The sequence below is a fragment of the Myodes glareolus genome, chromosome 6 (assembly GCF_982192425.1).
Source record: "Myodes glareolus chromosome 6, mMyoGla1.1, whole genome shotgun sequence".
In the NCBI taxonomy this organism is placed as follows: domain Eukaryota; kingdom Metazoa; phylum Chordata; class Mammalia; order Rodentia; family Cricetidae; genus Myodes; species Myodes glareolus.
This window is the reverse complement of record NC_142031.1, coordinates 110,694,895-110,720,633: the sequence shown is the minus strand read 5'-3', so window position 1 is coordinate 110,720,633 and position 25,739 is coordinate 110,694,895. Positions and strand designations below refer to the sequence as shown.

General features: G+C 45.8%; 1 protein-coding gene and 1 long non-coding RNA gene across 8 annotated transcripts in view; one reads left to right on the top strand and one right to left on the bottom strand.

Annotated features, from left to right (window-relative positions):
• Positions 1–25,739, bottom strand: part of Osbpl3 (oxysterol binding protein like 3) — a 173,661-nt gene that overhangs the window by 117,083 nt on the left and 30,839 nt on the right. The gene's annotated exons all lie outside the window — the stretch shown is intronic.
• On the top strand, positions 4,395–23,750 carry LOC146894383 (uncharacterized). 2 transcript variants are annotated; one of them, XR_015738186.1, is made up of 3 exons: positions 4,395–4,495; positions 12,588–12,741; positions 23,529–23,750. It is a non-coding gene; the product is annotated as an uncharacterized LOC146894383 (long non-coding RNA). The 2 variants fall into 2 exon arrangements; XR_015738187.1 differs by lacking the exon at positions 23,529–23,750 and adding an exon at positions 13,485–19,837.

Sequence of the window (25,739 nt, the reverse complement as noted above, 5' to 3'; positions counted from 1 at the left end):
AATAAATAAGATGGGCAGGACCATGCTGAAGCTCTTGTTAAAAATCAGTTTACTGACAGCGCCGCAGTCCTTTCAGAGTCTGGCGTTGTTTTGCTCCCCAGTTTCCAGAGAGAGTCTGCACACACCACAGTCGATGAGGAAGGACTAGCTCCCACAGTACATGTGCACAGACTAAGAAATCAGGGAGAAAAAGAAGCTTCATTCGATGTCTGGCTCCCCCTTTGTCCAAAGCTTCAAGGTGCATTGCTGATCCCTGAACATTAATGGGTCATCTGAACTTAATTTCACATTATACCTACTTCTAAAACCCTTTCAGAGCCGGAAAGCTTAAGCAAGCACCTTCCGGCCACTCACATTTTCCTTCCGAAGCCTTTAATGACCCAGAATGACCCCGTCTCGGACTTTTTTTCTGCTGTGTCTCCGTAGATGGGGTAACCCTCAAACGTGCAGTGCAAGAAACTAAGCGAAGGCCAGATGTTACCCTCATCTCTTGGTTCCCATTTAAAAAGGTGAGGGTGGCAGAGCAGGCATTGTTGAGGAGAAGGGCAGGAGTCAGGCATTCTTTACAAAGGGATTTAAGGGGTTAAAGAACAGGGTAAGTGGTGGCCAGAGGTGGGGGCAGGTGTGTGGCAGAACACCAAAGAAAATGAGGGCTTTCTTTTCTTTTCTATTCTTTTTTTTTTTTTTTTGTTCCAAGCAAGTATTACTAAAGAAAAAAAATGTAACTAAAACATCTGGTGTTTGGGGATAGTGGAGAAAAAAACCTTGACATTCTTTATCTTCAATTCCTGTCTAAACAAACAAATTATATATTGCCTGTCCAAGATTCAAGATTTCACTTAACAAAGGTCCCACATATCTTGTTCTAAAGATAGCTCACAGTACGCCGGCAGAAGCTGAGCAAGCCTTTTATCACGGACAGCAAAAAGACATGGGCTTCAGTGGGAGGGCTACTTCCATGAATAAGGACGTTCACTTGCCACCACAGGAGCAGGTATTAAAGAGAAAGAGGCAAACACTTCCAGGGGCCTCTCCCCAAGGACAGCTGGAGAATAATGCACCTGCTGCCAACGCAGACGACCCCTAACCTTTCTTGGATCACTAACTTTCTGAGAGCCAATGAGAGTCAGGGTTCATTGTTTCCAGAAGAGTGATTATTAAGTTGGGTCCCCAGACGGTCTGGTGACGTCGTCAGGGCTTAAACAACCTGGAAGTGTTTACTGACTCTGAAATGCCATCTCTCCACGCTTCTCAGGCTGTCCTCAAAGGCATAGCGTCAGTCTGCCTATAGCTAGGACCGACAGGCCTGGGCCACTTTGCCAGTCTCAGAACCGAGGTTTAAATGAAGGACCCCCGGGTTAACTGAATTCTCCACTGAGATTTTGCCGACAATTTTCCAAACATAACTGACAGCTGGAAATAGAACAAACCCCCCTCTAGTCCAAATGCCAAATTCAAGGAGATGGAGATGCCTTATTTTTTTTTTAATTCCAAAAATTACTTAACATTCACTCTCACAGGAAGTCCGTGTTCAGAGACAGAAAAGGAGCCATGGGAAGTCAGACTGCTCCGGGATGTCCATCCCCACCATCGCCCCTTCACATCAGGGGAGCTGGCTCATCTGCAGTCACTGGGTAGTGCTGTTAGCGTCTCCATTTCTAGACTAGGCCTGTTCGGAAAGGGGCATTTGCTGTGGGACACCACCGGAGGAAAGTGTCCAGCTTACCAAAATGAAAAAATAAAAGAAAAAAAATTACAAGAATACACAGCAAAGTGTGACTAAATCTGAAAAAAAATCAGAGTGGAAGGTGATAGGAGAACTTGAGAATCCAGGTTGTGAGGCAGGTGCCTGTTTGAGGTCTACAGACTAATAGCCACAAATATGTCTGGGTCTCAATTCCTCATCCACAGAAGTTTATCTTATCCGGCAAAGGGACTTGGCAGGCATGGTGAAGCTAAAGCCCCAGAGGTGGGAAGGCTTTCCGACTATCCAGTTGGGCCCGACCTAATCAAAAGGCCCTTTAGTGGGGCCACAGGATGAGCATTGGGCGATGTAGTGACAGAGGCAGAGGGGCAACAGTTGGAGTGAGAAGAGGCCATTAGTCAAGAACAGCAGCAGCAGCAGCTTCCCTGCGGTGGAGAGAATAGGAGGTGTGGTCCCCAGAGGTTCCCCAGAACCTACGGAAACATCCTTTCACCAGAGCCTGGTTTATACGCCCGACTTCCAGAGCTACAGGAGAACAGTGCTGCGGGCTGATCCGCGAGAGCTCCACTGGGAAATGGATGTATCCCCTACATCGTGTTCCAGGGTGGTAAGCGAAGAAAAGCGTGAAACAACAGAGAGAAAAGGAACTTCCGCCAAACCAGAAACGCTCCCGTCAGCCTGGTGGAGGGGCACCCCTGCAACCCCAGCGCTCGGGATGCACAGGCCAGCGTGGCCTACACGGTAAAACCTTGTCTCAAAAGGAAGCGTGTTTCCGTCAATGAGCCTACAATAACTCAGCTATGAGACTGAGCCAGCGGCGTGTGAAGAGCAACGGGGCTTCCTGAAGAGACCCTGGGGATCAGAAAGCCTAGCCGTGGTCCTCGTTCCTTCACACGCAGTGATGTGTCACTAGGCAAATGGGGCCTGTTGGTCTCAGTGAAGAACCAGCAAAACAAAACATTAAGAGCAAACGAGCTAAAATGCCTCTGAACAATGGCAGCCATCTGTCTCTACAGTTTGGGTCTAAGCTGTGGCTGGCTGGTGTCCTCATCAACCAATGACTCCTCTCAGGACTTAATGTTACTGCGTAAGACTGGGCACCCTGTCCCCAATTTAATGCTTTGGCCATTAAGCTTAATGAGGTTTTGTCATCGCCCCCATGATGGGACTTGGAGGTAGGCCACTTTCTCATCACTAATACTAGGCTGTCTTTCCCGTCAAAGTCATACTGTGGAGCATGGGCATGAGGCAGGCTTGCATGCTTGAGGGAGTGAACACCACCAACGCATACAAGGACCGTGAATATACAAAGGAAAATGAAAGGAGAGAGGGGTGCTGGGGTCTCGGTGCCTATGTTCCCCTAACTTTCATAAGGCAAAATCTTATCACCAATCTGATGGCAATGGGAAGTGGGTAAAGAACCAGTTAGGGCTGAGCATGCCTTTAATCCAGTACTTGGAAGGCAGAGGCAGGTGGATCTCTGTGAGTTTGAGACCAGCCTGGTCAACACAGCTACTTCCAGAGCTACAGAGAGAAACGTTGTCTCAAACAAACAAGCAAAAAAGAATCAAAGAATCAATCAAGGTTAGGAAGACAAAGCTCTTCTCTCTCTCTCTTTCTCTTTCTCTCTCTCTCTCTCTCTCTCTCTCTCTCTCTCTCTCTCTCTCTCTCGGTTTTTCAAGACAGGGTTTCTCTGTCTTGCTTCAAAGCCTGTCCTGGAACTAGCTCTTGTAGACCAGGCTGGCCTCGAATTCACAGAGATTGACCTCTGCCTCCCGAGTGCTGGGATTAAAGGCGTGTGCCACCACTGCCCGGCTGGGAAGGCAAAGTTCTTAAGAATGAGATCAATACCCCCCCATAAAGGGGGCTCCAGAGTGCTGCCTACTCTTCCCACCCCAAAAGGACACTTCAAGCAGGTGCCACCAATGAATCAAAAAGCACGCTCTCAGGAGATGCCAATCTGACTGACACTTGGATCTGAGGCTTTCCAGTCTTTGGAATAATGAGAAATAAATTTATATTCTTTTGCAAGTTCAGTTGTGGTATTTTATTATCACGGCCAAACTGACAAGCTGCCTTCCAGCGAGCATTTGAGAAGCCACACGCACAGCGAGAATGGCATTTCTGACATATTACTTTTCAAAACAAAAGAAAATTTTCAAACTCAAAGTGGCCCCAGCAGGCAGACAGCCCACTGTTCGGAGGTGAGATGCCAGACTACAACCAGTTAGCAGCCTTCCTCCACATTCCAACTCCACCCGGGGACCGATGCTGCGCAGCTTCTCCAGGCTTCATGGTCCAGGGGAGGAGAATGGACAGGCTGCTGCCCAAAATAGTTTAACAAGGCCAGCAATGATTCACAGAAGGACAACAGGCCGAGCCAACAACGCCGGCAAAGTGTAGAGCAGCTGAGAGGAGGCTCACGGCCCAAGGTTAAAATGGAGACTCAAGAGGAGCATTCGGTTACAGACCACAAGGACTACCAAAAACTCCGACTGGGTCCAACAGGCATTGCAGCGTCACAATTTATTAACACTACTTTGGTGTCAAAAAGAACAGACCCACGAAAGCCAAAAGGAACTCTGGTGTGGGAGAATTGTCTGTATTCTGTCAATCATGTATTTTAATAAAACGCTGATTGGTCAGGCAGGAAGTATAGGTGGGTTTAACCAGACAGGAAGTAGAGGCGGGGCGATGAGAACAGGAATATTCTGGAAAGCAGGAAGTTCCCTCTGCCAGTTCTGCCCAGACCACCGGAGAGGAAAGATGCAAGCTGCCCTGCTGGAAAAGGTACTGAGCCATGTGCTAACGTCGATAAGGATAATGGGGTAACATAAGTTATAAGAGCTAATAAGTAGCCTGACCTAATGGGCCAATCAGCTTTATGACTTATAGAGATCTCTGTGCGATTGATTTTCCTTGGGAGTTGCCGGTTGTGGGGTACCAGGCGGGACAGAAACCCCAACAAGCCGGCCCTCTTGTTACACAACTCCACAAGCCTTCCCAAGAATGCTTTCCTTCCCAGGAGAGTCTGATTTGGTCCCCAGATTTATTCTACAATTGTATGTGTATAACATTTTCCTTAGTGTATGAATAATCATGAAGAAGAAGGAGATGGATAACAGAAAGGAGAAGAAGAGGAGGAAGCTAAGGATAAAACTTCCAGACATCAACAAGGACGGTGACAGGGACGAGCTAGTCTAATTCCCAGAGCAGACTCTCACCCAGAGTGTGAACACTTGGACCCCTGAGCATATTTCCCATTCTGTTTCTTTTCCAGAGAAAACAAGCCGCTGCGTAACACTGTGAGTTCTTTAGAGGAAAAAGAAACCAAGGGTCAGTGAGATGAGTCTTCAGGCAAAGGTGCTGGCTGCCAAGCCATGCAACCTGAGGTCCATCCCCAAACCACACACGGTAGAAGGAGAAAACTGAGTCCCACAAGTTGTCCTCTGACCCACACATGACACACACACACACAAGCATATCTACATAAGACCTTCATGACTATTATTATGGAATAAATAGAAACCCTAAAACAAAAAGTGGTGGAATTGTTGGCACGGCACCAGCTTGTTCTATAAATAGTGCCATGGATAAGATGCAAAAAGAAATTCTTGGAAAAAGAAAGGGACAGAATGTGACAAGCTGTGCAGGGTACACACACACACACACACACACACACATGCACGTTAGACCTGAGGTGCAATAGTTTTAAAATGGAAATCTCTGAGAAAGTAATGTTCTCAGCTGGGACCAAACTTAGAATCGGAAGTGATAGAAGATAAGGTCATCTGGGACTGTTGTTTTTATCTGAAAGTCAAATCTCACACTTCAGGACAGGCCTCATTTGAAAGCCACCTGTAACGATCGTCTTAGTAGATTTTTATTGTGAAAATCACATAGGCAAGCACAGCGTGCTCACCGCTGATCTTACCGGCAAGTGCAAGTCTCCTTTGCTGGGTGTCGGGGATGCAACAATCTTTTCATTATAATCCCTTCATGTGTCTGATCAAAAGTGTTAATGACAACAATCAAGAGCCTTGGATCAAAGACAGAATTTTCTATAAAAGAATAGAAGTGAAATGGAAGTGCTTGTCAACAAAATAAAACCCTTCATCATCTGCTGGAGAAGATGCCCGTTGTGTCCAGACAGAAAACAGCTCTCAGATAACACAGACATTTACCAAAAACACCCCTATCTCTTTGCGACCAACCACTGCGGAGGAGATAAAGGTCACTACAGTGTCACTGGTGTCCAGACTGGTCTCAGAATTAAGTTGGAAATCATGAAGATCAGTTCCAGGAAGACTTGGCTAACTGATGAAAGGCCTTCCTCTCTAGACAGAGACTGTAAACCTGAGTTTTCCTGTCAGCTTCCCCGAGGTAAGTAGGTGGCTCCTAGGTGTTGGTCGCCCTTGAAAAGCAATGCAATGGTGTACGATATGAGTTGAATTAAGTCAGCTCTCCTCCGTCTTCTACTCCTTGCCCATCATTCAACACTTGAACTTTTCAAAACAAGCAGATGGGAAATCTATAAAAGACCACTTTTCTGACTCTATCCCTGTTGGATAGATTCATTTCATGCAATGCAATGTATGATCTTCAAAACTGTATGTAGTCATTAGTGGACAGTCATGGCTCTTACAGTGGTCTTTTCACTTTTGAGACCTCTTTGAAAAATACGGCCAAGGTTGTTTGTGATAGCAAAAGAAAAAACACCTAAAAAATTCTATATAAAAGTGACTAAATGGATGATGGTACATTTATACCATAGCCTGAACAATACCCATTAAAATAATAAAACAGCCATGAGTTTTTAAAAAAATTGTATATTACAAGAAATTGTGAAAATAGTCCAGAGTAATCCAGTGTACCTTTTACCCAGCATATGCCAATGGCAGCATCTTAAATGGAGCTGTAGCCTAAATAGGAGATTAACATCAGGTACAGCACCGTGAACTAGTGCAGCGTCCACCAGCTGCTCACTGTGTGCTTCTGAGCTTCAGAAACCCGTCACGGCTTTACACGCACTGACATCTGTCTAGTGTGAGTGTGCTATGTGCATTTCAGGACATCGTATCATACATACAGACTGTGTGACTGCCGATGCAGCTGAGACACGGGTTCACCACACACACACACACACACACACACACACAGAGAGAGAGAGAGAGAGACAGAGAGAGAGAGAGAACCTTTTGGGCTGCTGAAAATGATCTGTCTCCTGACCTGAAGGTCACTAGGCTGTACCTAAGTGTTAGACAGTGAAGTTACCATTCTGCCCAAACTAAAACAAACAACTATATTGATTGGCACACAACACATAGGTTCTGTTTTGTTGGTGTGTTTATAGAACGACACCTTTTTCATGCAAGGAATCATGTGCTTGGGAACCGCCCCCACAAAAAACATATTGACATTTCATTTTCTTCTGTAAATTTTACTGCATATTTTTTGGTATTTATCTTGCAATTAACAAAAAACAGCATTAGTAAAGCAGAGGGGGGAAGAAGGGAGAGAGGGAAAGAAAGGAAAGACAGGGTGTGGGAACCAGGCCTGTAACCCTGCTACTGGGGAGACTCCAGCAGGAAGATCCCATGTTCCAACCCTGCTTGGGCGACAAAGGGAAGTGAATGCCTGGGTAACTCAGGAAGCCCCTCTCTCCGAAGTCAGAATCTGTGAAGAAGGGAGTAGGCAACAGCTCAGTTATGACTGCCTGCCTGGAACTGGGCTTAATCCGCAGTGCGGGGTGAGCAGTCTCATCGAAGCAATCCCTTTGTTTCTGCTTAATTCATTTTACATTCCTCCTGGCTGAAGAGTCTCCAGCATGAACATATCCACCACTCCCCTGACACACAACCCACCTCTACCAACTTTGTAAGGTAGGGGTCCCAAACTTGGTTTCCTCCAAGATGAACTTGAGAAGTCCTCCTCTACGAGGCTCAGTGTCTGTAAGGAACAGTCACACTGAACCCCGATGGGGAAAGAAAACTGTCCATTTAGGGGCAATCACTCCTTTCACAGTTTGTCAGAAATGAATACAACCTTGCAATGCAACCTTTGATGGCCACAGTCGGGTGCAATCATCTGGCAAAGGACCCCGGGGCCTCGAGATGCCCTTAGCAGCACTGCCCTTAACAAGGTCAGACTGCAGCAGGATGAGCCAAGTTCTCATACCTCCAGTGAGAATAAAGTTCTGCAGATCCGTGGGAAAGTAAACAACCAATTCCGACCCAAGTGGAAAAGTGAAAAGTTCTAGAAATAAGAACCCTGGCTGGAAAAAAAGAAAAAGAAAAACCCACAAAAAAACAAAACCCAGAACTTCTGGACTTTGAAGATGTCTATGTAGGCTTCTGCAGGATGAAAAACAAAAGCTGCTGTAAAGAACGATGCCCCAGCCCCAGACGGGGCCTTCGGGCTCCAGAACTCTGGAGGACTGAGGAAACTGGGTGGGTACAGGCACAGGAAGATGATTCTGGAAAACATGTCGAAAGCCATTGACATCAGCCTGCACTGACCCCACACACAGCAAGAGACCAGACTGATACTAAGGTGAAAAGTGAGTTGAAACGGGAAGAATAGAATGGAGGATAAATTATTGAGCTCCTAACAGCATACCCAGTGAAAGACAAGGAGGCCAGCAAATAGTAGGAGTGGGACCAGCAATTGTAAGACATCTGTGAGCAATTTTCATTTTAACTAATATACACAATTGACAGCTTTTTTTTTTGTACATTATTCTTCAGTTTTGCCCATAAGGACACATGTAATCCTGGCTGTTTCCTTTCAGCTGCCCTGCAGAATTTTACTGCTGAACTACATGGCTATTAACCCACCTTGTTCCTAGACACTGAGGTTGCTTCCAGTTTTTGCTCAAACAGTGCAGCATCAAAGAAGGCATACGTATCCCCCCACACACACACGTGTCATTTCACGTATCTAGAAGCAGACTGCTAGATTTCCAGTGCTACAGCCTACGAAGCATCTCCCACCAGCTACTTAGGCCACACGATTCTCTAAACTAGTTGGTGCAAACAATATCTCCGCTAAGACAACATGAGCTTCCCCCTCACGTGTCATGCATGCTAACAGCAGCCACACTATTTAACGTGAACAAATCTGGATACAGAATAGTATGCTTGTCATTTTTCACGTTTCTAAGATTGAAAGGTATTTACAAAGTATATCCCACGAAACAGGCTGGGGACAGTGGCGGGGGAGGGAACTACAGAACCATGCTCTGCTGGGTAACAGGAGCAGAACTATCTGTGAGGACACTGATTTGGCTGGAATTAACAGAGATGCTCACCTATGGGTAGTGAGCTAAACAAACAAAGCTTACCTGCTGCCATGGTCTGCGTGCCTGTGTCCCCACCCTTACCCCACACTCACAAGAAGACCCTGAACCACCAATGGGATGGATTATGTGACCCTGCATACCGACCTGCCCTGTCATCCATGCAGAAACAGAGAAAGCACCATTGTGAAGCTGGGAGCCTTCATCAGACACCAAACCTAAAACACCCTGATGGTGGACTGTCCAGCCTCTGAAATCACGAGTAGGAAACTTCTGTGGTTTATAAATTGCCTGATTTGGGATAATTTGCTATAGCATCCTGAATTAAACCACTCATCATATAAAAAGCTGACTGGTCAGTCCGTGGGCTTAAAATACCCAGCATCCTTCTAAGACCTCCATGGGGCACAAGACAACTTCTAAAACTCTGTCGTCTTCAATTTTAAGGCCAGGTGAAGGGAAAGAAACCAGCAAAGCTAAGCTCTGAGCTAAACAGATTTCTCCTTTCTGGTAGGTTCCTAAATCCATCTGCCTCTGTCTCCGTTGCTCTCACTCTCTCTCCCTCCCCTCTCTCTCTCTTGCATGTACATGCACACACATCCATGCACGTGGGTATGCACACACATAGGGACATGTGTGTGCCGGTGTTTAGTCATATGACAGTACCTAGCTGCAAGAGAAACCAGATAAGCTGTTTGTTACTGTGGTATTTATTTTTTGAGATTATGTGTTTCAGGAATGAGAAAGAAAAGAATTTAAAGAAAAGCCCCTCAGGGGAAAGTATATAACATGAGCAATATCGTTGGTCATTACAAATGAACTGATTAAGCAAAATGCCAAACACAAGAACAAATAAGATAGGGGTGGGGAACAGGATGCCGGAGTCAGAAATCAATGAGAAATGAAGATTTAAGAGTCGTGGGCAGAGGGCTATCAGATGAAATCATAGGACCGTTAGGATGACCCAAAGTCACTGCAGAACAAGAAGAGCCAGTGAGGTCAACACAGCAGGGAAGGCCAGACTGAAGAGGAAAAGGGGGCAAAATTACTTCAGGAAATGATACAGACAGAAAAAAAACTCTGCCCAAATCAGAGAGCAAAGGCTTCAAAGGAGGCCATGCTGTGAAAGTCGCTGCAACCAGCACAGTCACTGCCAAAGGAGCCAACATTCCCACTCTACCCAGTTACTGGAAATTATATATATTAGATTTGGAAGTTACATGTTTATGGGAAGCCTAAGCTCACACCCTTCACTCTCAACCCCAGGCTGTAAATCTGGATAATTCTAAACCTCTGAGGTAAGCCTATGCCTTTTGTCCTGGATGAGCTTGGGCAAGCTCAAAAGATAAATCCCTGGCTAATGAGTTTCTCCAGGTAATGTCTAGAGGAATGACAGTGGTAAGGACTAAAGACTGAATAAATCTGGCCCTTCAAGAGAATGAATGGAGCCACTGAGGAGCTTCCAAGCTTCTAGACTTCTTCGTGTAGCCACTTTCATTTGACTTTTCTGCTGCTTGCATTCAAAATCACCTCAACAGCAGGCCTTGGGAGACTGGAGATTTAGGATGCAGGAGGCCTTGGGAGATTGGGGATTTAGGGTGTAATGGAAAGGAGGCCTTGGGAGATTGGGAATTTAGGGATTGGGGATTTAGGATGCAGGGGACAGGAGGCCTTGAGAGATTGGGGATTTAGGGTGCAGTGGAAAGGAGGCCTTGGGAGTTTGGGGATTTAGGATGCAGTGAACAGGAGGCTTTGGGAGTTTGGGGATTTAGGATGCAGTGAACCTGCCCAATGGCTGGGATTCTGAAAGATGATAACAGCTTTAAGGGTTGGAACTACACAAACAAGGCTTGGATGGTTTCTCTTAGTAAATCTATGCCTAGAAAAAAATGATGACGAATGCCAAGGCTGAAGGAGATCAGAAAGAAGTCTGGACTTTTGAAGACAATATGCAGGTGTGGCGCACATGAGTGAGACGGTGGGAACTTGAGATCTGCAGAAAGATTTTTCCAGTATTGTCAAGGAGTTTTGTTAAAATGAACTGTTGATAAAGGAGTCAGTTATCACTTAGAGGTGGATTCAGGGTTCGAAGTAAACAGGTGGGTTGCGGTAGAACTGGAGACACAAGAGAGAAATTCAGAGCGGGGAGACATTATTGGTACCCATGAGAGGTCACCAGAATGGCCGGCTGCACAATCCTGTCACATCAGAGAAGATAACAGTGTTGATCAAGGAAATCCATCCCAGTCTGAAGAAGGGCTCGGTGAGAGGTGCAGAGAGGGAGACAGGAGATCCTGCGGCTATGCCAATGAGGGGTATTTCAGAGGTCATCATCACAGAAATGAGTGAGGGCTACCGGGTAACCACTGAGTGGGCTGCGAAGACAGTGGGAGGTCACTAAACCAAGCTGATGGGGAGTGGCAGATGAGCAACCCAAGTCCCCAACAAGGTCACATCAGAGAACAGCCACCAAGAGGAGGAAGGGAAGCAGGGGCGGCTGGGAACTGGAATACTTCCCACACCAACGTTAGTTAACACTTCTTTAGGGAGAAAAATATCGGAATAGCAAAGAGTCTCTGGCAATAGGCAGACGGCATGTTGTAAACGCTAGAAATCCCAGTCTATATTTCTAGGCGACGCCTCCTCACCTGGTCCTCCTCTTTCCTAGCCGAGCAGTGTCCACGAGAAATGAAAGAAGACACACTGGAGGAAACGCACGGCATCTCGGATGCCTCTCGTGTCTCTGCCACCGCCATTTGCATTGTTCCTGTTCTGGCTGACTGCCTGGCTCAGAGGGCAGTGACTCTTAGCTTGGATAGTCGCAGTAGCTCCAGCCTTGCTTGCCCGCTCACAGCACCTCACATGCTACCCAGTGCCCTCCCAGAGCCTTGGCTGGCTCTCATCATGCCCGTCTGCAGTGATCCATACCTGATTGGCCACAGTGTTCCTCCACTGAACCACTTAGGGGCAAACCATCCACAAATGTCCCACGTGCTTTCCCTCCCCTTAATTTTCTCCCCTTTGAACTTTCTCAGCTTTCAGCACCTGCTTCCACTTGTCCACAACAGCATCTGATAGAAGAGACAGCTAATACAGCCTAAAATACTGTGTTCAGAGATCTGGTATAATACATCACAGCATGGGATTCTTCATGTAAAACTTACAGGTGAACAATGTATAACATAAAGTCCTGTCCTGGAGATATTGCGTGTGGTAGAATGGGCTTACCATGCCCAAGGCCCTGACTTGATTCTAGCACCCCACAGTTTTTTAGAATTTTAATTTAAATAAATCTAGCCGGCTGGTGGCACCGCACATCTTTAATCCCAGCACTCGGGAGGCAGAAGTAGGCAGATCTCTGTGAGTTCGAGGCCAGCCTGGTCTATAAGAGCTAGTTCCAGGACAGGCTCCAAAAGCTACAGAGAAACCCTGTCTTGAAAAACCAAAATTATAAATAAATAAATAAATCTAAAAAATCAAACTATGTAATGATAGCACTATGTAATGAGAGCATTCAAAGACCTCCGAAATTAGAACTCAACTCTTCCTTTCTCTATTTTTCTCTACTTTGAAATTCAATGTAAGTTCCACAGTCAAGATCTGATGCGCCTTTCCCAGGAGACAGAGGCCTTTGGCCTGCTCAGTTTTCCACAGAGCATGCAATGCACCCAGAAGAGACATGCATTGTTCGGGGAGCCTGCCACGCATCCATTCTACTTACTGTGAGCAGCAAAACCATGTAAGTCAGGTCCAGCTGACCGTAACAGCCTCTCCTCCACACTAGCTCCAAAAGGCGTGAGTGTGTGTGTGTGTGTGTGTTTCACAGGAACCACAAGAGTTTATGGGTTTCCCTGGTGCAAACATTTTCCTTCCTGTTAGGTGCAAGGTTTCAGACTCTTTTCTGAAACCTTAGAAGCCAGAAACAGCTAGCACTGTTTTCTTTACAGAGCCGATCAGGCCCTAATCATATGTTTTATACTGCTGCCCCGGGGCCTGGAGCAGCCGCTCTCAGCCACAGGCGCTAATAGTCCCCCACTTATGAGCATCCGTGGAACAAAGACATGGCCATTAAGTGAGCTTAAATAAATAAGTAAGAAAAGCAAACCATTCCTATTTACAATTATGGTACAAAATTGTCCTGCAAGTTAACGGTGCAGACTGGGGCTTAAGGAGCTGGGCAGCACCCTTAGTCTTTCTGGGTTCAGTTCTGACACTGCCTGTTTGGAAGGCTGTGTTGTTCCAAAGAAAATGCCAACCTGGAGCTAGAAGAAACATCCAGATAACATGTAGGCTTTCAAAAAGCTTCCCCTATTAAGTCATATCTTATCACTAACTCCGTACAGTCTCCTAGGCTGCGGCAGCCAGGGGATTTATGATTCAACCGTTTACACCTCTTGCACGACTTCCCTCCCTAGTGCAGTACCACACCCATGGCTCACTGGCTGTGTTCAAACTGAGAATTTGCCCTCTTTCTGTCCCCAGTACTCTGGGTCAGACCACAGTGGGACCTGTGAGAGAAAGAAGACCACTCAAACTACAGAGGCTGCCTGCATAGCTACTTTGAACTCAAGAGGTTTCGAGAAAGATAAAAACAAAACGAAGCAAAACAAAACAACAAAACCCTTTCAGGCTGCTCACTCAGTCATTTAATTCCAGAACAGAAAACACAAGCATTTCCAGCTTTTTGGATCAAGTCCCTTTAGGAAGGACCTAAAGTTGGAGAAGATAACCCGTTCCTGATGTTCAGCTTCCAGGTGCTGGGCCTCTGGGAAGGCTGCACTGGGCATCAGTAACGAGCAGGTCCAAGGCCATAAAATCTGAAAACCAAAAGGAGTCAGATAAAAATAAAATGGAAGAAAATGGGGCATATGCCTCCTCACAGATGTGAGCGAAGTGGGCTGAGTCCACATTTGTGGAAATGCATGACTCCAGAGGGCAGCCTGAAGCCAAGAAAAGCAGTCATCCCCTGGTCCTGCGAGATCTGCCCATCTTCCCTACGCGGGAATGTGTGTGTTCCCAAAGATCCGGGGAGCACACCTGCACTGGGTGTGGCTTGGAAGGAAAGCAGATTGGTATTTAAAGAAAAGGGGGCTGATCTACAGACGCCTTTGTGAACAAGGCTCTGTCAACACTTCTCAGGTCTTCAGAATTTTACAACTGAGAATGCAGAGTCGTTTCCCCTCCAAGTAATACCTAGGAAATGTCAGCCTAGGCCTGCTCTCTTCAACAGTGGGTGGAAACTCCTGACGTTGCTGGCAGAGGGACTGGGATTTCCTCGGGTACAGGGGTCCACAGTCTCCTGTGAAAAACGCACCAAAAGTTATTCTTGAAAGTGCCGCCATTTCTGTCCTGCAAAGTCAGTCCGACAGGAAAGCAGCGCCCTCCCAGACTGAGATCTATCCCGTGCTTTACCTGCACAGCGGCTTTGCTTGTTCCGTGTGGTTCCTTAATAAGTGAGAAAGAAATCCACCTTTCCAAGGGTTTTCCTGAACTACTTTAGACCAAGGGTCTAAGCCTGGTTCTATATTTGTCTCTGAGGAAACCTATCTAATATTCACGGCATGCTAAGAAGCAGATTCAATTATGAAACAAATCGTACAAGTCAAACTTAATAAACTGGAAACACTAGGAAAGCTTTCAGGGTCCCTGTGCCGATTGTATCTTTGCTAGGACCCAGTGGCCGACTGATGACGTCACAGTCCCGAATAAGCACTGCCGTCAATGTATTTGGGGCTCATTCATGTTTATCCTGTATCTTTCTTATCACACTCTCCGCCCACCAGCGTGTGACGTCGACCTGGAGTTTCAGATTGACACAAGAGACTACAACGATAACAGAAAAATAACAGCAATAACTGAACGAGCCGTTTGTTGGTTAACCACCGTTCCTGGTATGATACGAAACTGTAACTATGCAAAACAGTCTTTTTTTAAAAAAGAAAGAAAAAGATTTATTTAACTTTTTATTTTATGTGCATTGGTGTGAAGGTGTCAGATCCCCTGCAACTGGATCTTTAGACAGTTGTGAGTTGCCATGTCGGTGCTGGGAATTGAACCCAGGTCCTCTGGAAAAGCAGTCAGTGCTCTTAACCACTGAGCCATCTCTCCAGCCCCCGCAAAACACTCTTTTAATGGATAAAGAAAATCAAGAAAGAGATTTAAAACTTCCGAGATCACAGACAAGGGTAATTCACTGAAGAGAAGCCAACACTACAAAGAGTGATCTCGACTTGGAGATGGGGGATTCCTTGTACCCGGGAATGCGGCGTGGCGCTCTGCTTACGAAAGTGGTCCTAACGACTACAACCCAGCAGCCAGAGCATCTGGTCTCTCGCTGTACTAAAGGCAACTTCAGTTACTAAGGCTACTGAGGATGTTAAGAAAAAGATGCCTCGTAACCCGAGTCTCTCGCTCTTCAAAAGGGAGGCATGCAGACACACTCCTCCCTGTACTGCTTTATCCCAAGGTTTGTACCACAGGACAGCATTTATGTTTTCACTTGGCAAGGCTTAGAACTACGCCATGGAATGCTTCTTTTTTCTCTTTACTGGTGAATAGCAATTCATTCATTCATTCATTCATTTTTACTCTTCTTCACACTTAGTTTGTGTTGAATTTATTTCAGGGCCATAACTTTTGTTTTTTTGGCGGCATCTTTTCTGTGCAACCCGCTCCTCTAACTCAGCGATGATTTGTTCTTTTGCAGTTCAGATCATCCATCCGGCAGGGCTGGGGAACTCACATCTGCACTAGTCTAACTGTGGGGCCCTTCGTCAACCTACGTGGTCTACAGCCAGGAACCCACATCTGCCCCCTGTTTATGTTCATCTGCATCTGCTGCACTTTGATGCACGGGCAGCCAAAGTTAACACTGTTTTAGGCCCCTCTGGCCTGGGCACACTACCAACGCCAGCCAGCATGCACCACCGTTGTTAGTGCTCTGAAGTGACACCTGTCAGACAAGGTGGCTTTCAGATAGGCATCTCCTTATCACCAAGCCTGAGTCTCCTGCCTGGCAGGCCTTTGTGAGGTTTTCTGGGTTAGACAGTAGCGCTTTTCTTCTCTGGCCACTTCCAGGAAGAAGAGCGGTGACATCTTAAATGAATGAATCACCTACACTGCTTTAGTCGAGAGAGAGAGAGAGAGAGAGAGAGAGAGAGAGAGAGAGAGAGAGAGAAACCACAATACAAGCAGAAATTATTCCAACTAGAAAGGGTCAACATTTGATTTATTTTTCCTGACAAATTCCAAGTTTAGGGTTTTTCTTGTATCTGAGTAAGTTAAAAATCACCCACCATGCTATCTGAGGGTAAAGCCTGCCTGAGACTCGGGTACTTTATTACAAAAAAAAAAAAAAAAAAAAAAAAAAAAGACGAGCAAGAGCAAGCACACTATTTCAAGCACCAACCTTATTTCCGGAGGTAATCAATCCTTCACTGGAAACCTTTCTTTTCCCAGGAGGAATAAACATCACTATTTAAAATGGGAATGGTGCTTCACACCATAATCCCAGCTACTTGAGGCTGAGGCAGGAGGATGGCTATGAGCTATAGTAGTGAGTTAAGCCTGAGCTATAGTTTAAGACCCTTCTTCAAGTTAGTTAATTTAAAAAAGTAATAAAATAAAACAAAAACATCTCCATGTAATTTTACCCATTCTTACACACACACACACACACACACACACACACACACACACGCAACAGTTTCTAGATCTTAATCCACTCAGTCAATCTCTTAAGGACAGAACCTATTTTGAGCTTTGCTCTGGCCACCTCACCCAGTATCTTTATGTTTATTCCCTCCACAAAGACTGAGCAAACACTAAGCATTATTCTCAGAACTGGGGACACAACGGGTGACAAAAACCACTGCTTTCTTGAAGCTCGGTCTCGCCTAACACCTTGACTAATGTCAGACAAAACCTGCAGCCACCAGAGACTCGCTGACACTCTGCATGAGCTGGGGAGCCTGACCATGAAAGCAATGGTCGCAATGGTTTAACATCTGCAGGGGCGCGTTCAGTAGAATGGTTCCTGGCAGCTAGGGGAGAGAGCAAACCTGAAGTGCAGGCAGGATACACAGAACATCTAGAGTCTCTCTGCAAGTCACCTCATCCTCAGAAATGCTAAATCTATTAACCACACGGTAGGCTGCTTGGTACTGGTCTGAAGGGGTGGGCCAGGGACAAGCACTTGTCTAGTGCCCAGGAGACCTGGATTCTAGTCCAAGTATTGAAAAGGAAAAAAAATGCTCATTGATAAGAGTTTCAAATAATGCCTAGACTATTCAGGCTATTCAGAAACGTGGGGAGGCACATTATACGTCTTAGAGCAAGGCACAACACCATTTATTTTAAACACTTTTGTTTCTTAGCATATGTCTTCCAGTTACTAAGTAGCAAAGTACCTTAAAAGATAAGGTACTTATAAGCTTGAAACAACCATTTTACTTTGCTTATAATGTGAGGGTCAAGAATTCAGAAATAACTGGGCTGGGCAGCGCTGGGTCAGGGTTTCCCGTGTGACTCCAATCCTGCACCAGGTATGCTGGAGGCTTCTGCAGGCCCAAGTGAGTGGGCGTCTGAGACAGCTCCCCTCGACCTGCGGCTTGGTGGTATGAACTGAGGCCTCAGCCTGGCTGCGGGCTAAGGTGCCTTCATGTGGCTCCTCCTCCATGGGAATATCAGTTAAGCTGTACTTTTGTACGACACTCAACATCCCCGGAGCAGTCAGCAGAATCCACAGAACCTTTTACAACCCAAAGTCACATACAGCTTGCCATGCTCTCTGTGCCAGCTTGGAATCAACTGGAGTGTAGACAGACTCTGCCTGTTCCTGGGAGGGGCGACTGGGCCTATGTTCCTGTTTTGTTTTATTTTGTTTTATTGTTTTTGGAGCTGGGGATTGAACTTACAGCCTAAATATGTTTAACACATGTTTTTCTATTGGCCTGCATCCCTACCATGAGTATTTAAACAATAAAATAAAATACCAACAGAGTATGTGAAGAGGTAAACATCTATTAGGGTTTTTTTTGTTTGTTTGTTTTTTCCAAGACAGGGTTTCTCTGTAGCCTTGGAGCCTGCCCTGGAACTAGCTCTTGTAGACCAGGCTGGCCTTGAACTCACAGAGATCTACCTGCCTCTGCGCCCCCTCCCCGAGCGCTGGGTTTAAAGGCGTGCACCACCAGCTTGCATTTATTGGTTTTAATATAAGTATGCAGTTGCATGAAAACTTAATGTAGCTGTGAGTTCTTATGAGGGAAATAGGTTATTCTGTTCGGTGCAAATGCCATCTTTAATTACACAAGCTAAGCTTAACTAATTGATTTTTTCTCTCTTTTTTTCTATTGATTTTTATTGAGCTCAACTAATTGATTTTTTTAACAAAAGAGTCGGAGAACAGTTGCTGGAATTGGGACTCTTAAGCAACAAAAGACCTCAAAGAACTCTGCAGGCTCTAGGGAGTTTTTAGGGTACGCAGGGCCCCTCCTCTGCTCAGCACCTGGGTGCTCACACCTGCTGTGGGTTCAAGGGTTGGCAGCAAGTGGGAGGTGTGAGAGACAAGAGAGAAAAGAATGGACTCCATCTCTATACTCAGTCCTATGAAGATCCAAACCGCCTTCCTTCTCTTTCCCATAACATCAAACAACCGTCCTCCAAAATGGGCTCTTTGGTTTGTACTAAGTGAAAACGGCAGTTCTATGCTCACATCCTGATCCTGTCGTCTGTAAGTCACCACAGCAGAGGGGACACTGCTACACCACAGGAGGCCGGACCACTGAGTCCTAGCAAGACTTGGGGCTCTCCAGACACAACCTTGAAGACTGCCCAAGCCTGTGATGGTCAAGCTGCTGGGGGAGGGGCAACACATCCAGGCTCCCTTACTAAGTGTCTGTAATTCTACGGAAAGGAATTTAGAAAACCAAAGCAAAACTGAAGCATGTGAGCTGTTACTATGCACTATCCTCCTCCGAAAAATAAAAAAGAGAAAAAGGCCACTGTGGAATTCTGAACGGTGAATTCCAGGGGGAACCCAAGGTCCCCAGAAGGATCCAGACCCAGACCTGTGGAGCGATGCTCCACTGAAGCTCACAGACCTCGGGGCTGCCTTCCCAGCTGACCCCCAGCTCCCAGGGCACTCGCCGGGAGGTCACATCCTCTCACTGCACAGGGGTTCCTTTCCACAGTGGCTCCCGCGAGTTGGCTTTCAGAGTCATACCTGAGCACGCTGTTCTCTCTCTCAGAACACAGTGCAAGAGTGGAGTCCTGTGAGACTTCTGAGTGCTTGTGAGAAAACTCCAAGAAAAGAAGACAAGAGTCTTGTGACCTCAGTTTCTTCAAAACCATGGATTTGTTCTTGGAATGTGTGCCCATGTTCCTCCCAGGGGCAGCAGAGAGGAGTGAGTTCACTTTTGCTGCTGCTATTCAAAGGCCTCTGTGGGGAAACATGGTTTTGTCACGTGTGACTTGTCCTTGTGACTGAACACTTGGTCACGTGACTCTTCTTAACCTTCAGAGTATACATTGAATAAATTTATACTCTGAATAAAGTTGGCTATATCATTTTTAGGCCCCGTTTCCCCAGGTTCACACTGCCACTAGAGAAGCAAACATTTAACCACATAACTTCCCTACCTAGCCATGGAAGAGAGAGGGCAAATACTATTAAAAGTATCCAGGAATCACTGTTTCTCAGTGGGTAGCAGAACACTGCCGAAACAATATAACATTAAATATATATGGGGGCTAGAGAGATGCCCCAGAGGATAAGAGCACTTGCTGCCCTTGCAGATAGCCCAAGTTCAGTTCACCGCACCCACACGGCAGTTCACGACCACCTGAACAGAAGTAATACATTTGTACATATGCATGGAAGTATAAACATGTATGTGTATATGCATATGCGTGTATATGTATGTATGTATATAATGTGTATGAGTATATATCTATGCATGTGTATATTTGTTTATATGTTTATATGCATATATACATGTATATATGAGGAATGCATGCACATAAATGTGTATGTGTGAACATGCATGTACATGAGTCACTTCCTGTTTCTCTTGTGCCAGATTCTGGGATGGGTGCTGATGACTTCACAGTAGGCATCTCTTCCAACATCAGTGTGTTCCAAGATGTAGGAGGCTATATCAGACATTAAACACTAAGAGTAGTTGTCTTTTAAAACCCAGTGCTTGGTTGTAAATATTTTACTGGAAACAAAAACAAGCTCCAAATAGCACACAGCAAACTCACAGACCCTCAGAGAAACTTGCGCTGAAGCTGCCGGCGGGACGGGTTAAAGTCATAGCTTCCCTGAGTGCTAAGGGGAGACACACCCAACTTTCTCTTAGCTTTCTGTCTGGGAACGTTGACCTAACAAAAGTCTTGCCAGGTATAGTACACGCCTTTAATCCCAGCACTTGGGAGGCAGAGGCAGGTGGATCTCTGTGAGTTCGAGGCCAGCCTGGTCTACAGAGTGAGTTCCAGGATAGCCCAGGGCTATATAATGAGAAGCTGTCTTGAAACACTCCCCATCTCCTAAAAAAGGCTTAAGAGAAGAAACAGAAAAGTTGCTAATTTCAGTTATTTGAAGTATTGCTGAGCAGAAGATGCTGACTTCCCCTACTTCGGAGGAACTGACTGTTGATACACACCTACAGAGAAGACATCTGACTTACTCTACTTCAGAAGGCAGGGCTGAGGCTTATGGGTAGTCATGAATGCCCCAGAGTTTCTTTATCACTAATAAAAAAGCCACAACTGAGTCACTGAGGAAGCTTTCAGAGACAAAATGATGTCTGCCATTGAAGTCATGGTCTTTGCAGCAGCAGAGGCTTGGAGCACTCAATGATATTTACGAGCCCCTCTCCCGACCCCGAGGGACTATTCATTACCCATTCTATGGGATGATACATCTTCATCTCTGTACAGATAACTTCCCAGGATCTTGATTCTCTATCTGCACTGAGTACGTGTCTACCTGCTCTAATGTTGAGATGCTCTCAAGAAGGACCACCTCCTTAGTCATCGAGGATGCAGGAAGATGCTAGAAGCATTGTAATTGAGAGGACAGATGAGGGACTGCCCCAGGAAAAATATTTTCTGTGTACACTGAGTGTATGGCTGTGTGTGACTCACTGAAGAAAGCCAGAGCTGTTCTAATGACCTGTGTTCTGCTCGGGCCCACAGAAACACAGAGATCTGAACAGCAGGCACCAGGTTTAGATCTGGCCCACCTATGTTGTCAGTGATTCACTAAAAGGCTTGATTAAACCATGATTTTCCCCAACCTCTACTTCTCGACTTCTTTCTCAGCCTCGTGGTACCATGTGCACCGCCCCCTGTAAACAGTGTTGGCAAACCCACCACGCTGTGGAGAGGTAACATCTGTGATATGGTTGTGAGTCCACCTAGAACTTACCAATGCTTCTTCACAGTAGAGCAATCAGGCTTTCCACTTAATTCATTTCCAATATCTTTCCACGATACGACATGCGGGTGGTGCGGGAGAATTATCTGTATTCTGTCAATCATGTATTTTAATAAAACGCTGATTGGCCAGGCCGGAAGTATAGGCGGGAAAACCAGACAGGAAGTAGAGGTGATGCAATGAGAACAGGAGAATTCTGGGAAGCAGGAAGGTCCCCTGCCTCTCCTGCCCAGACCACTGAAGAGGCAACATGTAAGCTGACAGCTGAAAAAGGTACCAAGCCATATGGCTAACATAGATGAGAATAATGGGTTAATATAAGCTGTAAGAGTTAACAAGAAACCTGAGCTAATGGGCCAATCAGTTTATAACTTATAGAGATCTCTGTGTGATTGATTTTCTCTGGGACTTGCCGGCTGTGGGGTACTGGGCGGGAACAGATACCCCAACAAGCCGGCCCTCATGCTACATACAGGCGCCCTCATGTTACATGCGGGCACACAAGCATGGTGTCCTATTGCCTATCCTGTGGCGTGTCTCACCAGTTCCTGAATCTACTTTTCCCACATTCCGGTATTTCTGATACAGACTGTCTCACACCATTAATGGCCACCATGGCTTACTAATCAGCACATTTCTCATCTGAGGTTGTATATTTCCTCTCTTAGTGGTACATGAGTGGTGGTCTTCTAATAAATACAGTTTTGGTTCAGTGAAAGGGCTGGCTGTACTGCACACAATCAGCCTAGTGGGGGTGAGTTAGAGCCGATACTCAAGATGGCTCTTGTCTTACCCCATCAGCCCAGTTGACTTCAACCACAGCCATAGGGAGGGATTCCAAGTAGAATGGCCTCAGCTGCAAGTTCTCGCCACAGGCAGCCTAGGGTCTCTTTTTTTAATTCCCTGGAACAGACTCACCAACGTAGCTAGAAAACAAGCCCAGCCCAGGAGAGTGGGAACGCAAGTGGTCAGGAGCACAGCCCGACTGCAGGATGGTGTGACTTCCATGGAGCAGACAGAGGAACCCAGGGACAGAATATGATTGTCTACAGCATCAGCCTCCACAACACACTCTGCTGCCGACAGCTCTCTGTCCCTGCTCCTTCACCCCGCCTCCCTGGGGTCATTTAAAAAATAAAAAATAAATAAACCATTCAAGTCCTTGCTTCTGCTTTCATGAAACCAAACTAGGGCAAACTTGAGGTTATCAAAGCAAAGCCCCAGCCTTAGTCGACTATTTAGCAAATAATGCCTTATGAGTCAAAGGCATGCTTGCAAATCAACTGCCTGGAATCTGAGAACTATTTTCCACAGAAATTCTTTGGTAATTATTAGCTTTCTATGCCAGGCCAAAAGAAAATTCATTTCCTCTGTAACGATATAGAGGGCCAGCATAAGAGTTCCTAAGAAAATGGATAACAACTTTGTCACATCTTGTTTCTTTACCAGGAAAAAATGAACACCTTAAAACACACGTGCACATAGCACACACACACAAACATGGGGGGTGTTGTAGAAGATGGTTTCTATAGAGTCAAAAATGCTTGCATTGATAGACCTTATAGCAACTGAAATCCAAGACAGACAGGAAAAAAAAAAATGAAATTCACCAAAGCTCCCAAAAAGACAAAATCAGGAACAAGTGAGTTCAGCAAGAAAACATTAAATTTCATGGCTGACAGTGACAGGGACATCAGGAAAGAGAGCAGCAAGGTAGGGCAGGTCTTCTTTGCCCAGCTTTACAAAGTCATGAAGTCTGGAGCTCAAGTCACCAAAACACAACCTGAAGTCAATGTGAAAGCTAAAATCAAGCCACAAGATCACAGGTGCCTGACTTGAAAAGCACGCCTGAACTTCATACTATACAAAGCTAAGCCTTACATTTCTGTTTTTGGGGCAAGTGAACACAGGGCTTGGCAACATAGTAGGTGTGTGCTCGCACCTGAGTGACAGCTCCAGCCTTCGTAGTGCTTCATTAGTGGAGTTGTATGTGCATGTCCCATAGTTACCAACTGCTCATTTAATATTCAAATCAACAGTTTCTCCCTATGATGCCCCAATTAAAAGATTTTATTATCTATTTCCAGCACCCGTGGCCCCGGGAGGTAGAACGTGGAGAACACAGAGATGAGGACACCTGTGACCACAGGAAGAAGTCAAAACTTCATGTGGACATCCTCCCAGGGGCGAGCAAAAATTCACCTCAGGTTGTTTCCTTCTCTGGCTTCTGAACAAACAAAAGGCAACCACTCGCTCTAGTAAAAAGCAAAAACACATATTTTAGTAATGAATAAAGAATTTCTATAGAACTTCATGTATCCCTTCTGGTTAACTCGTGGGCATGGACAGTAAAGGCGAATCAAAATCACACTAATGTCACTAATGTCAAACACATGCATGTAAGTTCGTTACTATAAGTGTGATGTAAAATACAAAAACACCATGAAAGCTGGGAAGGAAATTTGGTGTACAAAAGCCAGTGTTGAGCTCAGAGAGAAAATATACTTTACTTTTCCTCCAGGTAAAAACTGATTTTAAAAAAGCACCACACCACAGGGGAGTGACTGTGTGAATAACCCTCATAGCTTACAAGAGAATCTTTCCATTAATTTTGGTCTAAACAGAAAGAAGCAGGGCCGAACCCTTAGGTCACAGGCCTGCTGTGGAGTCGCTGGGATCAGGTGGGATGCCCACAAGACATTCAGCTCCAGTGGGTGAACACTGCCGGGGATCTCAAACGTTGTCGTTTTTGTCCTAAGCACAAGACTCCTTTTATTCTGACACAAGTAAGAGCGGAGGGCGCTTTGAGAGCACGGACGGCGACACTTCTTCAGGATGCTATCACAAAATGATGGAAAGGAAGGACAGGAGAGAGCGTGGAGGGCCCTTCTCTGGGCTACTTGTTCAAACTTTAAACTAGAAGCTCCAACAGGACCAAAGCCTTGGAGAGATACCTGAGCCCCCCCAGACACTAGACTGACACACACAGTTCTATTCAGCAAGGCTAGCAATGGGTGGTCTAAGAAGTTTAGCAAATGCCTGATCAAGTACTTCCAAATGGCTTCCTCGTTGGGGTAAGTGCCGACCATCTCTAAGAAGCAATCCTGGATTTGGAGCTGCTTCTCTGTTTGGAAATGAAGAAAAGAGAAGAGAAGAGGAGGGAAAAGGAGGGATGGGGAGGGAGAGGAGAGGAGAGGAGAGGAGAGGAGAGGAGAGGAGAGGAGAGGAGAGGAGAGGAGAGGAGAGGAGAGGAGAGGAGAGGAGAGGAGAGAAGAGGAGAGGAGAGGAGAGGGGAAGAAAAGAAAAGAAAAGAAAAGAAAAGAAAAGAAAAGAAAAGAAAAGAAAAGAAAAGAAGGGCTGGATAAATAGTTCAGAGGTTAAGAGCACTGATTGCTCTTCCAGAGGTCCTGAGTTCAATTCCCAGCAACCACATGGTGCCTCACAACCACCTACAATGAGATCTGGTGCCCTCTTCTGGCCTGAAGGCATTCATGTAGGCAGAAAACTGTATACATAATAAATAAATCTAGAAAAGAAAAGAAAAGAAAAGAAAAGAAAAGAAAAGAAAAGAAAAGAAGTTTAGCAAAACCTAAGGAGTCCAACTTTTGGCTTTAAGGGTGGGGAAGTCGAAGTTCATGAGGCTCAAGATTTAGCCAGTGTCATGTAACCACTAACCACAATAGCTGTTCTCAAGTGTTGGGATGTTTGGTACAGTACACCAGCAACATCAGACAGCACAGCCTAAGTTTTCATGTCCAAACTAATTCTACTTAGCATCTTTGAGGAATAATGTGAAACTGGATGAATGTTGTTCTTACACGAGTCACTTCGGAACATTAAGTGCTCCAATTATTCCCCCAGTTCAATGCAAACCATGGACCAATCCTACCATGTTCTGCAGTCTGGGCATTGCAACTACATGAGGAAGAATAAAGCCAGCTCACGCCAGGATTCCCGGGCCCTGACAGCACACGGTCATTAGATGACGCTGTAAACAAGAACACGGCAACCTCGCGCCCCTTTCCGCCACTCACCTAAACGACTCTGGCCTTTCTAGACACCATGCCCCTGGAGCACTTTCCCTTCTGCTCTCCAATTGCCAGGGTCACCATCTAGGACTGCATTCCTGAGATCCAGCCCTTGCCAGCTCTGTGGGGAGCTAGCACCTATCTTTCCAAACCAAATGACTCCTCCCCGTGCTTTTTTACAGGAAAAACGATGCCAGCAGGTTCTTCTTTCCATCTCTGCAGGAAAGGCTGCTCAGAAGTTGAGTTTAAATGTCTCCTGTTAAAGTACTG